Source organism: Thermobia domestica, chromosome 15 (assembly GCF_964235325.1).
Source record: "Thermobia domestica chromosome 15, izTheDome1.hap1.1, whole genome shotgun sequence".
In the NCBI taxonomy this organism is placed as follows: domain Eukaryota; kingdom Metazoa; phylum Arthropoda; class Insecta; order Zygentoma; family Lepismatidae; genus Thermobia; species Thermobia domestica.
In genome coordinates this window covers 87178099-87192905 of record NC_137468.1, presented here as the reverse complement: position 1 = coordinate 87192905, position 14807 = coordinate 87178099, and the positions used below count along the sequence as shown (strand labels likewise).

At 36.0% G+C, this 14807-nt stretch overlaps 1 protein-coding gene across 3 annotated transcripts in view; it reads left to right on the top strand.

Moving 5' to 3' along the window:
* The window catches only part of LOC145671873 (uncharacterized), a 123619-nt gene extending 109376 nt beyond the window's left edge, over positions 1 to 14243 (top strand). For 2 of the 3 annotated variants that reach the window (XM_081741103.1, XM_081741102.1), the window contains one exon: positions 14112 to 14243. The gene's annotated coding sequence lies outside the window, so the exon portion shown is untranslated. Of the gene's footprint in view, positions 1 to 5066; positions 5170 to 14111 lie in introns of all 3 variants that reach the window. The other variant, XR_014128545.1, reaches the window with a different exon arrangement.
* The last annotated feature ends 564 nt before the right edge of the window (positions 14244 to 14807 follow it).

Genomic DNA, 14807 nt, shown 5'->3' with positions numbered 1-14807 from the left:
TACATGTCTATTTGAAAGGCAAGAATTAAAACAGTGTAGCAACCTCTTCACTGAAAAAAAATGTCCTCGTCTTTACAAAGTTTACACCGTTTTCCACATTATCACAAGTTTCTTCCAGGCAATTGTCACTAATTTATATTAGTAATAGATCATGTTTCTGGCATTAAAACAGTGTAGCAACCTCTTCACTGAAAAAAATGTCCTCGTCTTTACAAAGTTTACACCGTTTTCCACATTGTCACAAGTTTCTTCCAGGCAATTGTCACTAATTTATATTAGTAATAGATCATGTTTCTGGCATGAATACTTCATGTCTCTATTGTTTTCATGTATGTGTATATATAATGGATAACAATTAAAACAGTGTAGCTATCTAATCATTAAAATGAATGATCATCTTCATAAAATTCTAGAATTTCTTTACACATTGCACAAGTTTCTCTCACATAATGCCCACATTCAATGTACAAACTATATCTACTTTGCACCGCATACGTGTATGTTCATACCTTATATGCATATTCAATACATAAAAACTACATTAATAACTAAAACTAATAATTTTCATTTTCAAAAACTTCAGTTTTGTCTCACATTATCAAAATATTTAACCAGAAACTGGTCACAAATTGATGTACAAAACTGTCCATACTCCTTGCATCAACACACCATACTGACATAGTTTTCAGCGGATATGTATATTTAGTAAATGGCAAATAAGCAGCACACCAACCAGCATAGAGATATTTCATTAAAGAGGATGAGTAGGGATGCAGCTGATACTAAAAGAAATACTTGATTTCTTAACATTATGTCAGCCGTTCCGAACTGAAGAGGAACTTATTAATATTATGAACGGTTTAACTGCCCAAGATCGTGTCAATGTTGATAAAGCAATATGTGTTGGACAAAATATTTTACTGAAAATGAAGGAAAATTCGTCAGACTCATTCATATTTTCGAAGAAGGATAAAGCCATTACAATGACAGACAAGAAATCCATACATACGATTACCGGATCAATCAGTATGGAACATAACAAGCTTTTCCAAATATTAGCAATTGTTGCTATGAGAGGAAACATGAATATAGAAGACGTTTTCTCCTATGAGCTTTGTTCTGTTCCAAGAACTTTATTTGAAGATTATGAGAATCTACGACCAGCAAATAAATCAGCACTGGCTAATGCTTTATGGAAAATGACAAGTTCACCTTCAAATACACCAACATCTTGTAAATATGTGATTGACGGTGGGTGGTTGCTCCACCAGGTCAATTGGCCAGTGAATCATACATTCAAAACAGTATTTGAGTCCTACGTTTCTTACATGAAGACACACTTCAGTGACGCTTCAGTTATTTTCGATGGTTACATTAGTGGTCCATCGATAAAAGATTGCACACACCTAAGGAGAACTAGAGGTTTGAGCGCTCCTGAAGTGCTCCTTTCTCCAGAAATGAAACTTTCTATGAAAAGGGAGAGACTAATTCGAAAATTGGGTTTGGAGCTTTCTGCTGTTGGATTTCAAGTTTTGTATTCAGACAGGGATGCTGACACACTGATAGTCAACACAGCTATTCAAGAGTCACGAAACCAAGATACTTGTGTTGTTGGAAATTATACTGATCTGCTCATTCTTCTCCTAAGTCTGTCACCGTCAAACACGAATGCTTTGTTTTATAACACAGAAACTAGGCTTTGGGACATTAAATCTACGAAAACAGACCTTGGCGAACTCTGTAACAGTCTTCTATGTATCCATGTATTTCTTGGTTGTGATACAACATCACGATTTTTTGGAAAAAGAAAACAAGTGGCATTACAACTAGCTAATTCCGATGAGGCCTTTCAGAAATCCATCTCTATTTTTAATTCTAAAAATGCCTTTAAAGAAGAAATTATTCGTGCTGGAGAACAGGCAACAGCAAGGCTGTATAAATGCAAGGAAGATGAATATCTTGTTGCTTTAAGAATAAGAATGTTTTCTAGCAAAATCAGTACAGCAACAGATTTTGTACGACCAGAAAACCTTCCCCCTACTCCTGATGCACTTAAATATCATTATCTGCGTGTTTACTACCAAATCATGGAATGGAAGAGTCTATCCTCTCAAATGCGACCAGAAGATTGGGGATGGCGACTACATAAGGGAATGTATTTTCCAGCGATGATGGACAGGAAAACTGCTCCTGATAATATATTGGAAATCATTCATTGTAATTGTCATGGAAATTGTATAAGCATGAAGTGTTCTTGCAAGAAGTATGGTCTGTTTTGTACATCATTTTGTGGACAGTGTCTGGGACAAACTTGTGATAATGTAGAAAGGGAATCAGAACATTCTGACAATGAAGACGACTTGTTTTAGTAATTAGGTTGGTGTGCTGCTTATTTACTAAATATACATATCCGCAGAAAACTATGTCAGTATGGTGTGTTGATGCAAGGAGTATGGACAGTTTTGTACATCAATTTGTGACCAGTTTCTGGTTAAATATTTTGATAATGTGAGACAAAACTGAAGTTTTTGAAAATGAAAATTATTAGTTTTAGTTATTAATGTAGTTTTTATGTATTGAATATGCATATAAGGTATGAACATACACGTATGCGGTGCAAAGTAGATATAGTTTGTACATTGAATGTGGGCATTATGTGAGAGAAACTTGTGCAATGTGTAAAGAAATTCTAGAATTTTATGAAGATGATCATTCATTTTAATGATTAGATAGCTACACTGTTTTAATTGTTATCCATTATATATACACATACATGAAAACAATAGAGACATGAGGTATTCATGCCAGAAACATGATCTATTACTAATATAAATTAGTGACAATTGCCTGGAAGAAACTTGTGACAATGTGGAAAACGGTGTAAACTTTGTAAAGACGAGGACATTTTTTTCAGTGAAGAGGTTGCTACACTGTTTTAATGCCAGAAACATGATCTATTACTAATATAAATTAGTGACAATTGCCTGGAAGAAACTTGTGATAATGTGGAAAACGGTGTAAACTTTGTAAAGACGAGGACATTTTTTTTCAGTGAAGAGGTTGCTACACTGTTTTAATTCTTGCCTTTCAAATAGACATGTAGCGTTAACCATAACAAGGACTGAAGAAATATCGTAATTTTGAGCAATTTTTCACATCTTCTTTCATTTCAATGATGGATTATCGCGATCTGTAGCGACATCTGAACGAAATCTCAGAAGTCATATTTTTCGAAATTTCGGAGGACTTTCCCCAAGGAGGTGAGTAGAAGATTTTTAATATGTAGCTAAATAAACCTTGTTACACATCCTGGTTCAAAAATTATTTGTGTTGCAATTATTTACTGGTCAATCCGTATACTGCGTCTACTTAGCTTCTAGCAGGAACCTGAGGAAAAAGTCATATTATCGAAAATCGCACACCCAGTGCCACATAAATTCGACTAGCTCCGTTACTTTGTAAGATAAACGAACATAAGTACCCTCGTTGGAAAGCTAAGATCATGAGCTTTTACGTTTATTTCAAGAAATTTCTGCATATCTCTGTTAGTTTCTGAGTTATCTTCCAATAAAACATTATTGCCAATTGAAAAAGAAACTATATTTTTAATAATCGCCGCCATTTTTCAATATGGCGGTGGTACATAGAGGCATGCAAACTTGCATCTCTTAAGGTATGCTATTATCTTGAAAATGGCGCAGGAACGAAGTTTTCAGCTTAAATCTGTGAGTAGATATTGTCATTTAAGTCTGAGTCCTTGTCTCGGTGTGGCCGCCATATTGAATCCAAGATGGCGGACTTTCCCCCAGTATTACGAAAGCGGATTTTGAATATATTATTAGCAACGCTATTTGGAAGTGATAGACAAAGAAACCATTTGTGTTGCAATTATTTCCGGGTTAGGCCATTTTTTCTCGTTTGTTTCTTCTACTATTTGGCTTATCTCCGTTTCATCACCTCACGAGGTCCCTCTCTGGTGGCTTAACCCATCATTCCTTTCCCCTGGATGTTTGCCTCTGCCTTGTTAATGTGGTAAATATTTTACCATGCGCATGACTAATAAAGGGAATTTATGGAATTTTTCCAGGGTTTCCTTCTCTCTCCCAAAACATTGATGAAAAAATCTCATGCATTCCTATTTTCTCTTTCACCCTTCTTTTTGCTCTGGTTAAAGGGGAGAAACTGGATTGCGCACACTCTAGATCCCAAATTGCGCACAAATCTCTGTTGGCATTTTTGAATACAGAATTTTGTCCAGTGTTGCCACAATGGTAGCTTTAAAATATGTGCGAAAACAAGGTGTTCCTTGAAACTAAGATAGAAACAAAAATTAGAAATAAAATACAAATTTGACATAATTAGCAATGTTAACCTTCTTGACATAAATAATCTTTGTAAAGTTCGACAATTAACACTACGGTACTACTTCAAAATTAAATCTCAGAATTTACATTTGTATTATACAATTAGCTAAATTGAAGATTAACTAAATATAATTTGATCAGTAAATACAACAAGTCAAGATACCTTCAAAACCAAGTTTTTGTCCACAATCCCCATGCTAAAATTTTCTTGGTTTCTATTTTAAGCCTACAATTATTAGAAATTTATTCCTCCTTGTCTCATGTGCTGAATATGTATCATCTTCAAGCATCTCATACTGCTTCAATATGAAGTTATGTCTCTTCAAATCTTCCTTTCTTTGTGTATTGATATCTCCTTTCCCAATTGCTCTTGATTTTAATTTTGTTTCTGATTGTATCGTCAACAAAATGAAATCACCTGATAAATATTTGGACTCGGTAAATAGAATAGAATTGTTCATTGTCATACACATATACAAACGGTATCTTCCTGTTCTGCCTAATTCATGTTGTGCCTAATGACCCTCCAGCACTTTGTAACACATTTTTAATATAATCTTATCTTTAGGCAGTACAGGCATTCCTGTTCTGTCTAATTCACGCAAAAAGGGATATTTAGATTTAAGGGAAATTTAATACTAATTATTTTCCCGACAATTCCAGTTGCTTTCAGGATCTCTTGATTTTCTTATATCGTTTCAGCTTCTCTGAAATTAAACTAGCAATCATAGACCATCATTATTTTACTACGAATATATCTATATCTGTTGGCCATCTATAACTTCAGCAAGGAAATTTGGACCTGGTAAGCGAACGTGCAGCTAACTGAACAGTAACATAAAGACATATGGCTGGTTCCAGTGAATAACCTGCTAAGTAGACTTTTTTTTTTTTTTTTGAAAAATTGAGATTTTACAGGTATAAGCTTCTTTTGGTGTATTCTACATTGTGTAGAAGCGGCTAAGGCGAATTCGTAAAATTGAGGAAGTTACAGTATTTGGTTGTGTCAAAAACTCAGTTATCAGCCAGGTAACTGTTGTAAAATTTACCTTTAAACTGCTCTCCTGTAAAATTTACTTTTCCCGACTTAGCCGGTTATTCACTGGAATCAGGAGTTATAACTCCTCTGCGAAAATGTGGATTCTTATGACACCACATTTTTTATCCTTACACATTTACCGGACAGTGTGTGTTAGAGAAGGAAAGAAGAGTAAGAAAGAAGATAGAACACGAAGCTGGGTATGAGTTTAATTTGTTATATGTCTGTAGTTTCGTGGGAAAGTTGGGTTAGTGGGATATAGTACGTATGATGATCTGGGTCAGTTTTTTCTTCTGCCGGTTGTCGTTTTATTTCGGGTTTTGGTTTTTCACCTGTGCTTGGTTTCTCTGTGTGTGTGCATTGTGATTTCTCACCTGTGAGATTTCTTCCTGTGTGAGTCTAGCTTGCTGGCTCTGAACAGGGCCAGTTTCTTCTTCTCCTTCGGAGCTTTCGACATCTTCTTGGTTGCCGAACGTCGTGCATAGACCAATCTCTTCCTCCTCGAAGATATGTAGAAATATTTCAGGAGCTGCTTAAGTCGGGAAAGCTAACATGTATAGACGTTTTCTGAGATGTATAACTTCCATCTCCTTACCCGTTCTAAATCTAGAGCCGATACCATACATTACTAGCGGTTGCAGTTCCCTCTGCTCGGTTTCTGGGTCAGTTGCGAGGCATTTATCTGCTTCTGGATGCTGCTGATCTTGGCTTGTGAGTTGCTTCTCCATGATAGGGTTCTTCTTCTCCCCCTTTTCTTGGTTGGTTTCTTCTGTTTCGACATCTTGAACGGATTTCTGTCTTCTGTTGAGGGTTTGGCTCTAGAAAGGGCCGAAGTACTAAAATAGAATTTTGGTCTTAAAAAGGACATCGATTCCTCTAATTTTCCGTGTTTCCGCCTCTACAGCACTCCAAGAGAAATGCATTGCATCCACGTCAGTCGGCTGTCGGCAAAACCGGTACAACCTATATTACCAGTGCGATTCTTGGTCCACAATAGAGGGACAGACCGACGCAATGTAATACTATTTCTCCCGGTTATTCATGTGTGTGTAAGATACCGTGGTTTTTGACGTTCTCTTTATTATTAAGGAAACCTATCTCAAAAGACGGATTCCTTTGTGTGTGTATGATTTTGACAGCACCTCATTTTACACCGCAAGGTTTACTAGTGTGACACATTCTCTTCGTTCTACCACTGCTGCTGCTGAAACTTCATTCGGCCGGTAATATCTTTTCTGCCACTGAAATTTTCTAACTGCCACAGCTAACACGAATTTTGGAGCTCTCGTCTGTATTTCTTGTCTATGTGAAGTTTCCATCCTCAATCATGAACTCGCGGTTCAATAATGACATATCCATCTATTTGTATTTCTGTCTAACGTACTTTAAAAAACTCTGATTGCAGGAGGGGCAGCGCTTCCAGCCAATCACAGACCACCATTTGTTCACTATTTCGGAAAGTGATCTTACCAATGGAAAAAGCTGGAATTTCTATGACTCACAGTTTAAAATGAAATTATGTTTTAAGTGTGAAGTCAGGGTGAAAGTTTAAAACGCAAAGTTCTGAGGGTGTACTATTTGAATATTAGTGTCGACAGTATAAAGTCAGAATGGCAGTATTTGTGAATTCAAAGTATGATGGGAAAATGTTACGTTATGAAGGGCTTTTATACCGTATTAATAGATTTCCTATGTAGACGCTGTAGCTTATTGTTTAGATTTATAACAATGAAGATTGTTTGTGAGTTTAGTATATGTGCTTATAAGTATGATTTTTAAAGTTTCGAAGTTTTCTTTCGAATTGACAAGATTATGTGACTTTAGAAGTTAAAACCGTATTTCCTTTTCGATATTTTAATTTGTTATTGTAGAGCAAACTTTGTTCTTCTAAAGTTTCCTTTGTAGATATTTGGAAGTATTTATATCTAATAAATTGTGTAGGTCATTTTACTTAACGTAATTGTAGTGTTTTGCTTTTTACATTATACCGGACACTTTCACTACATTTGTTATACTAAAAATGATTTTTAGGTGTATTTGGTCACATGAAACAATTCGTTCCACTCGCGTGTTCAATCTAACTAACCCTCACTCGTACCTTAAAATTTTACTTAGAGTTCTGGAATGATATTTGAAAATCAAGGGGAAATAGGTACAAATAAATTTCCCTCAAATTTAAATATCCCTTTTGCGTGAATTAGGCACAACAGAAATTCCTGTTCTGCCTAAAGATAAGATTAGATTAAAAAGTGTTGCAAAGTGCTGGAGGGTCATTAGGCAGAACAGGAAGAAACCATACAAACAAAGCAGAAGAGAAAATATCGTATTTTCCATCTGACAACATTGCTTTTTGTGTGTGAGTGTGTGTGTGTATGTGCACGCAATCCTGTACATTATGACAGCTTGTCAACGACTTATCAGATAAAACTGATAAAACCGGAAACGTGTGTACAATTTCATTGCAGTCTGTTAAAGACCATGGGATAAAACCCGGTATGCGTACACAACACGAGACATGATAGTGTACAGTACTAATTGCCGTAGAAGGTGCTCGTAGATATAAGTTGGTGCATCACTAAAGGTAGAGAGTTTTGTTGGTAAGGGGACATCTCAATAGTTTCATTTCCAGTGTTTCACTTTGAATAGGAAGGGGGCAAGACTCTCTATCGACAAGTTTTTTTTTTTAAATCGGTATATTAATATATCTATATTGATTAAAATGTATGTGTTTATCAAATTCGCGAGTGGTAACTGATCTCCCTTGACCCCCTTAATGAAACGGGTGAGCCATCTTTTCTCTAATTTCGTATATACTCCGTTGCCAGTAGAATGCTCACCTCTGGTGTGAGGGGTCCCACGTTCAATATTAAATTATGTGACTTTGTGGTGCACAATCAAGTCCGTGGGGTTTCTTTCGAGATTCTGCTCCATCCTCGCACATTTTCATTCCAATAATTCTTTTATAATCATTCGCTTTTATTAATCGTCCATTTTCTTTCCCCTACAGAACATAATCGTGAGAAGACAAACTTTATTTCATTGTGTATGCTGTAATGCAGAACAGAGTTACCCTCTAATCCTATAGATCACTAGACCCTAATGAGCAAACAACGGCCCGGGCGCCATACGCTCTATCTGGTCTACAAAATGATTCCTACTTTGACAAATTGTAACTTCATTTCTGAGAATCAGTGCATCCCAGTTTGAATCAGATTATGAGATTTTTTTTTTAGGAATATATTTACGATTTCATTCAAATCATATTCCCCTTCATAAGCTTTTAATCAATAACAGAGTTTAGAACATGTACCGTATCATTGTCGTTCTAATAAATTATATTGGCTCTCATAAAGATTTTCGACGAACTTAAAAGTTTCGTTACTCAATTCTCTATGTCCCTCTGTGTGTGGGGTGTGTGTGTGTGCTATTTGTGATTTTTTTAAAAAAATGTTGAGCCTTCCATTCGATAGAGCATCAGAAACTATCTCAAAAAAAAAAAAAAATATGAAATTTTTCGAGTTACTCTTCCCGTTCTCGATATATTGGCCAAAAAAGTTCGAATTTCGAGAAATTTAAGGAGCCATATCTCGGGAAGCATAAGTCATAGAGTGATGGTATTTTGCAATTTTGAGCCCTCCAAGTTGAATATGTGTCTCCGTAAAACAACATATCGTAGAACATTTTAACAGAACTCTCAAACAAAACGTGTGGAAAAAATTTAGTACTCAAGGAAATTATAAATGGATATATAATTATAAGAATTCAATGGGATAACGACGAAATCACCAATCCAGATGTGATGGACTGCATAGCTAAATGGACAAATTTAGTTGGGTTAGACCCTCCGGCTCTCGAAAAACGTAACAATCAGTCGGCTTGGGACGAGCCCATCGTTAATTGCCACGCAGCTTCTTTATTGCAGACTACAAATAACATCGAAGATAAAGCCAGACTTTTAGCGGTCATGTCCCCAGAAAACGGAGCATGGCTTCAAGCTCTACCATCATCATCTCTGGGCCTACACCTATCCAATGAGAGCTTCCGAGTATCAGTTGCACTACGGTTGGGAGCAGATATATGTGAACCACACCACTGCCCCATTTGTAACACCTTTGTAGATAAAAAAGGATTACACGGTTTGTCGTGCAAAAGCAGCGCAGGCAGACACCCACGTCATTCAAGTGTAAATGATATAATATTAAGAGCATTAATATCAGCAGGGATCCCAGCAGTGAGGGAACCGATTGGATGCAGCCGATCTGACGGAAAAAGACCCGATGGTATGACATTACTACCTTGGAAGAAAGGAAAGGCATTGATTTGGGACTTCACATGTTCAGACACCTATGCCCCCTCCAACCTACAATATGCCTCAGTACAAGCTGGACTCGTAGCTGCTCGAAGAGCGAAAGAAAAAAGGAATAAATATAGCAATCTACTCGATAACTATTGCTTTGTCGCAATAGCAATTGAGTCTAGCGGTTCTTGGGAAGAAGGAGGCCTCAAATTTATAAAAGAAATCGACTACCGTCTATCAATTAAATCAGGAGATAATCGAGCAAAAAGTTTCCTGATTCAACGCATAAGCATAGCCATTCAACGTGGGAACGTGTCGGCTATAATGGGAACGTTACCCACTAGTAAAGAGCTAGAAGAAGTCTTTCTTCTGTAATTGCGGAGAAGGGAGGTTAGGAGAAAAAACAAACATCATTGGTGCATCAATTTATGTAGCAACCGAGCAAGGAGTATGAAGAGACAGCTCACAGTCCATAAGTTTATATATATATATATATATATATATATATATATATATATATATATATATATATATATATATATATATATATATATATATATATATAAAACAGCATGAATGCTGTACCGTACGTCAAGACAGCGACATAACATGACAGGTTGGAGCCTTTGAAAGCAGAAGATTTAGTAGTACCTGCCGAACATCATGGGAACAAAGTACCGAAGAATAGGTTAAATTAAATTCTATATTGTTATTCGATATTTAAATTTCCAAGGCAACTTCCGCGTGCTATTACTGTAAAGATTTTCGAACTTTAAATGTTTGTGATGTAGCATCTTTAGTTTGTAACACTGAAAATAAATTATAAGAATTGTTTAATGAGTATAATAAATAAAGTACATAGAACAATTGGTATAAAGCCTGTAGAAGTTAATAAGAAAAATTAATTCTTTTTAAGTTCTTTGTGAGCATTATCAACTGGTTCTTTTTACTTTGCCCCTCTCCTAAAGAAGTTTGTCCATCACTGCCCTAGATAATTCGCACGCTTAGTAATATTATTATTCATTTAAATTACGCAAGTGTAAACATTTTATACCAACACATACATATGAATCCTCACTCTGTATTTCAATTTTCCTTACTTGTTTCATATGATAATTCTATACCTATATGAGTGTCGTCACGTTTGTACTTCCACCTTTTTACAACAAAAAGGAAGCACATTTTCACGGCCATGTTCACACATAAACATATTCATAATGTGAACTTAGCTGTCAGCTGCACATTATATTCTAGCTGTACACATATTAAATAGACAGCTACAGTTGTAGTTGCTTATGCAATCTCTGTGCCATCCAACTTTCCCATCACATAATAACAAACTGTAATGGTAAATATTTCAAAGTGCTCCAATTAGATCTTTTATCTTCTTCCTGTCACGTTTGACAGTTTTCTTTCTTTTCTTTTCTTTAAACTGTTTCAGCACTTCCATTCAAGAAAGTTCCCATAAACAGAAGAAAAAGACAATAACACTGTGCAAATGAATCATTTTGTGTTATGTGGCACTTTTTGTTATACATAATTATTGGTTCAAAATAACTGACGTAAGCATTGTTTATTCTGCGAAGAAACATTCCTAAACATTACCGCTGACTACCATTATCATTAGTGTAATTGTCTGTGTCATTGTGCGTAATGCTCAAAAAATAATGTAAACTTCAATTAAGAAATTGCAGGATTCAGAGTTTCTGTGAAATCTTTTAAACCATGACCGAAAGAGGCACCGAGAGAGCACAGTATTACCTTATTTATCACTGTGTTCGAGCATGTCTATTTTCGTGAAAGTGTTTCATACTCATCTCTAGAAATGTTTCCTATGGAACTGTCGTTAGTGGTTGTGGATATGTTAAGAATAGACATTAAAAATTAAAGTTCCCTGGTACAAAACTACGTACTAAATAAACTCCCAACTGATACTTTAAAAATTGGAGATGTCAGAACATCGCGTATCCCATTATACTGTATTTAAAAAAATAATTCTGACTTTCGTGATCGGTGGGATCTAAATACCATTCGTTCCAGGTCCGTAGCATCAGCAAACTTTAGAAGTGGGGAAACCCGTATGTTTTATACTTTACTATGCACAGAGGTAAAATCTGAGAAGGTAGGGGGACGGATGACGTCACGCTGTCCCCCTTACCTATCCTTGCCCATTGTATTTTTTTAGGAAGTAGGGGACCATAGATATTTTATGGAAGAGGGAGGAGAACGTTTCCGCGCGCTCCCCCTCACTTTTACTCCCTGACTATGCATAATTTGCAAAACCAAAGGAAAATTAAAGATATCATGTCCCTTGATTCCGTCTCTATAGATGTGTCTCACCATTGTAAGTAAAAAAGAGTTTAAATTATTTAAATAAAGAATAATTCTCTGTAGAATCTGTGCATAAAATGAAAACAGTTTTTCCTAAATTTTCATTTTGGATATCGAGGTACCAATTAAGCCTCCTTGGCTAAACTTACTCTATCTTAGGTTTATCGATTGTCATAAAATTGCCTTTATAATAGTATAGTCTGGCTCTTAACCCTTCGATCGAGACTTTGCAAAGCTAAATCTCAAAATTGTGAGATTTTACTGTATCGTATTCTATGAACTAGCGCCAATAACTCTACACCTATAAGGAAGGTGCTAACAATTTCTAAATTGTCTTCTATATTGTCTTTGTTTTTTTCTTCTTCTTTCTTCATAAACATGTACATTTACGAAATTCAGAGTGAAAATGGGAAATGAAATGAAAACTTTAAGTTTTACGTAGCACAGTTATGCCGGCTAGGCTAAAGGAGATGGTGATGATGAGAAATGAATGACATAATGGAATGAAAAAAGTAGGGGAAACGGGAGAACCCTGAGAAAACCTACTCACACGGTGTTTGTCCACCACAAAACTCATTTGGTGCGAGCTGGAATCAAACCAAGGACCCCATGCACCAGAGGTGAACGCTATATTACTGAGTCCCAAAATAGAGACTGAGCCGGAAGTTGAAAGTAGATCTGCAACTAACCGTGCCCTGCCCAAATCGTGTTCTTGTAGGATATTCCTCATCGCCTATTGTAATGAGCTTTCTTCTCTTTGATTCAGAGAGGATGAAGTTCAATTCAAAACTAGAAACACTACATCAACATGTACCAGAAGTCTCAAGATATTACGTAGTTTTTGTTGATTGTTGATATCTCGTCATATAAAAATAACCTACAATGAATATAATAAAATAGACCCTGATTTTTCGATGCGTCGTGAGTGCACAATACTTTTAATAAATATTCTCACTATCTAAGCTATTAACTGCATATTCAGTTGCATGATTAATTCACACATTCGCTCAGAAAAATGTGAAATTTTACTCTATTATTCTATGAATTAGCGCCAATACCTATATGCCTGTAAGGAATGTGTGTCTGACAATTTCTAAATTTGTAGGTATATTGTCTTCCATTCTTTTCTTTTTATTTTCTTAAACATGTTAATTTGCGAAATTCAAAGAGTGAAAAATGTGGGACTAAGCCTGGAGTTCTGCAACTAATCATGCCTTGCGCGAATCACTATGTTACCCTCTTCATCTACCGAATACTCACATATCTTCATTGGTCAGGAAAGACATTCAGCCACCCAAACTACATGCATTTGTTGCGAATATTTTTAAATTTTGTAATAAAAGCAAATTGTGGAAATTAAGTTCCTATTTTTTTTTTCGCAAGGCGGCAGTATAAACGAATTGCCGCCAGAGTAAATGGAAATTATATGAGTAATGATCTAGAAGCCATTTTGGGAGCTGTCTAAGAATTGTTCTGGACATCTTGATTGGCTAATCGTCTGCTTCAGTGTTCTTCGTTGTTTATTCTATTGTCGACTGTAGAATGGGTTGTCCTTACTCCTACAACTTCCATTTACTCTGAATGTTCTATTATAGCAAAATGTTGAACTGATTCGATAGGTGTAACAACAAAAGTTACGAAAGACTTCTTTTCAATGTTTAGCATATAAAAGGTCTTAGTTTTCTTTCATCAATGAAGATCGTTAAGAAAAAAAGTTGAAGAACGTTCCTCTTGATGATCTCTATTATCATATCAAGTTTGACGAAGATTCTCAAGATAAAAACTGGGATAAATTTTTGAGATGTAAAAATACGACGAATGACGCAAAAGTAATGATAGTCAGACAATTGTAATACACACGAAATTTCTTTTAAAAAATGGGTGGACGAATTAGAGTTATTATTAAATGTGTCGAACGTAAACGCCTTTAAAATGTTTTTGCGTAAATTGTGGTAAACTTATTACATTATTTTCTGGAGGACAGTATGGTCCCGTGCTAGTTCTACTTACATGTATCTGTACTACTATATTTTCCTTCATTATAAAATTAATCGTTTTTCATTTATTTTCTTTGTTCCAGTTTCATTGAAGCCAACTCATTTTTGATGTTTTTCCAGTTCGTCGAGAAGCCTTAGTTTCCTAATACTGTATAAGCATCCTCGTCACAATTTTGTTTTGTTTCTTTATCTTGTACTTAATTAACGGAAATATAAACTCATTTTTTTAAAAATTTGTAGTGCAATTTATTCAATGTGAACTGAAATTTTATGTTTTAGATCCCTCCCTCATATCTCCACCTTGCCCTGGCGGGGGGGGGGGATTGCGTGCTCTAATGATCCCAAGAACTATACCGGAGATAGCTTCGCTATCAGAGGGCTTCCTGACAGGTCTTTAGCGGTAGGAGTCAGACAAAGAGAGATGATATGGTAATGAGCAGTAGCTCTACCATTACCACACTGAGGCTGAAGATGATTGACATCGGCAAGGCTCAGATGTGGACAAAAACAGGCAGGGACAGGATGTCCTCTATGGCTGTTTCACTGCGAGGTGGGAGGACCTGGGACACCACCACTTTACTCAGTTCCTAGAAAACAACATGAAAAGAGAAATAAGAGAATGTAATATTAGGGAATATGGCACTACTGTTTCACAGAGGGTCGTCCCCAGCAGTGGAGGGAAACACAGCAGGGCCTCCTCGGTCGTCGGTTTTGTCTCGAAGAAGAAAATAGGACAGAAAGTTATAGGCAGCTGGAGATACAATGAAGGGATAGTAATG